This window comes from Euphorbia lathyris, chromosome 8, assembly GCF_963576675.1.
Source record: "Euphorbia lathyris chromosome 8, ddEupLath1.1, whole genome shotgun sequence".
Taxonomy (NCBI): Eukaryota; Viridiplantae; Streptophyta; class Magnoliopsida; order Malpighiales; family Euphorbiaceae; genus Euphorbia; species Euphorbia lathyris.
Window position 1 is genome coordinate 20771209 of NC_088917.1, and position 2780 is coordinate 20773988.

The following is a 2780-nucleotide window of genomic DNA, read 5'->3' on the forward strand; positions in this document are numbered from 1 at the left end:
CAATGCTAGGGAAATATGTTCCTGATTCTTCTCATGTTCTTCATCCTCAAACGATAGAAGTTAGTGAAGATTTATCTTATGAGGAGAAACCAGTGGCAATTATGGATCGTCAGGTTCGTCAACTTCGGTCAAAAGTCATCCCAATGGTGAAAGTGCTATGGAGTAATTGTTCCATAGAAGAGTGCACTTGGGAATCCGAATTGGAGATGCAGAACAATTATCCTTATCTATTCCAAGTATGAGGTTAGTCCTTTAATTTTAAATTCGAGGACGAATTTCTTTAAGGGGGGAAGAATTGTAATACCCAATATGTTGAATCTAAGTTTGGGTATGATTTAATTAAATTAAGATTTAATTTGGGGCTAAATTGCAAGTTATAATGAGTTTTGGATAACAAAATTTATATTTTAATCAAGGAGGGACTAAGTAGTATTTTTGCTTATATTAAGGAAGAACTGTCTATACAAATCGCAGACATCTTCTTCTTCCTCTTTGAACTCAAACCCATTAACCTTCAATTTCTTCAAATCACCATAACTCCCTCAATTCTTAACCGTTTTCTGTGTTCCATACACCGAAACGAAGCTCTCATCATGTAGTTCAAGTTGAGGTAAGTTTTAGGAAGTGATTTTATGTGTTTCAAGAGCAGTCAAGGGAAGAAGATTCGTCACTTTGGCTTCCCCTCATCTTTCTTCATTTTCTGCTCTTCTTTTTGCGATTCTGACCACAAAAACGGACTCAGAAGGTCAGAAATCCTTTGGGTAGGTCGGTAATCGGGGCATGCAAGGGTGATTTTCCGTTGATCGGAGACTCACCGGAAAACCGACAATCTTCTCCAATTTTCAACTTTTCCGGTTAAATGAGAAGTTTTGAAGGTGTTTCTAGGTCAATGATAGTGTAAAGAGTAAGGTGGTGTAACCGGTTTCTTCATTTGTTAAACTCGAGTTTTCCGACCGGCGGATTCCGGTGAACGGCTCCGGTGAGGTACGCAATTTGATAGAAAATGTTCCTTTTTTTATTTCAGAATACTCTAAATAATCTTTAAAGCAACTTTAATTCTTGGACCATCATCAAATTATGCATTGTTTGGTCCCTATAAATTACAGAAGTGAAATTGTTATTTAAAAGTTAATGAAATTGTGTTGTTAGGATAGGAGATTTATATTTAAAGTCTAAATTACATAAATTTCAGAATTATAGGTTGGGATTTTATTCGATGATGAATTAGTTTGATAATGTATAGTTAATTATAAAGTTATTGGTTGATTGATGTCCAACCGGGTTGATAAATTGCAGTCTATGGATTCCCGGTTTGGACTTTGGATATTCTTGAATATAGAAGTGTGTTTTATTGCAGGGTTGACCTAGTTATTACTAGGGGGAATGTCCGTATTACAGAGGAGATTCTGCCGAATTTTCGATAGAATCTATGTAAAACACAATTAATTAATTCAAATATTATATTTGCTAAGCATAGATAAATTCTAAATATATTATGTACCTTTTAGATACACATCCGATAGGAGGAGGAGCTCCACCAGAGAGCTAGGATTGTCAGCTAGGAGTCAACAGTGAGTTAATTATATGTTATGCATTTTTTTTAATTTAGCATTTGCATTCATAATAAATTATTTCATGGTATTTCAAGTTAAGTATTATTTTCACTTATAAAAGTGTATTATTATTTATAATAGTTTATACGTAATTATTTGTGGATAAATACGTGTTATGGACATGCTTCCTGGTCAGCGGCATCAGGACCTTGTGCGCACGGGTACTATCGGGTTATTGGATATTGATGATCTTGATTTTGTGAATGTTATGATATATGGATAAGCTCGGTTGAGGTATTCTCGGGCTATATGATATGTGAATTTGGATTTAAGTGAGGCTGGGAACGGAATCGATTGAGTTATTCTCGGTCCTCCAGCTACTAGGCGTGTGGTCGGTTGAGTTATTCTCGGTCCCCCAGTTATTGGATATAAGTGAAATTGTGATTATTTATGGATTATTAGACTGGGTATTAAGGTTTAGGGTCCAACACACATATTAAACCACCTATTTATTTATTTGTAAAACAATTTTATGAAAAACATATTGTGTGTTCACTTATATTGTATTTTATTATTATTATTATTATTATTATTATGTGTGACATAAATGTTAAATTACTCATGCATTGCATATAATTAATTCACTACAGGAGGTTTGACTCCTTTAATTTTTCAGGTGACTAGAAGTCTGTTGCAGCCCACAACCTTTCTCCGGGCAGCACATCTATCTTTTTATGTACGAACATTTAAGAATTATGTTAAAGTTTATGTTCTAGACCGCAGTACCAGTATGAGGATTATGTTGAGTCTTTATTGAAGGATTTAAACTTAAATGAAGTTAAGACTATTAGTAAGGTTGATCATATATTATATTAAGGCTTGCTACGGGTTCCGGTAGCTTGAACTTACCCGTTCCCTAGCGCCGGTCACGGTCCGTGAGATGGGTCGTGACAGTTTATTTCCGTGAGGTACATTCACGGGTCACCTATACTTTTCCTCTTTTTTTTGGTGTGTGACTACGTACTTCATAAATAAATAAATAAATAAAGTAGTAGCCTTATTGGATTTTTGTAGTGCATGAATTGTTCGGGCATATGAGATAAAGGAAATTTATACATGATTGCCCCCCCACCAAAAGTGTTTTATTAGTGCACCTAGACTTAGAAATCGAGCATGTAGATTTTTGTATGAACTAGTCCCTAGGGTCCAGCTCGCGGAGCTGGGGGT

General features: G+C 35.3%; 1 long non-coding RNA gene across 1 annotated transcript; it reads left to right on the forward strand.

Annotated features, from left to right (window-relative positions):
* The first annotated feature begins 635 nt into the window (after positions 1-635).
* On the forward strand, positions 636-2335 carry LOC136202418 (uncharacterized). Its single transcript, XR_010674433.1, has 3 exons — positions 636-984; positions 1509-1571; positions 2230-2335. It is a non-coding gene; the product is annotated as an uncharacterized lncRNA (long non-coding RNA).
* The last annotated feature ends 445 nt before the right edge of the window (positions 2336-2780 follow it).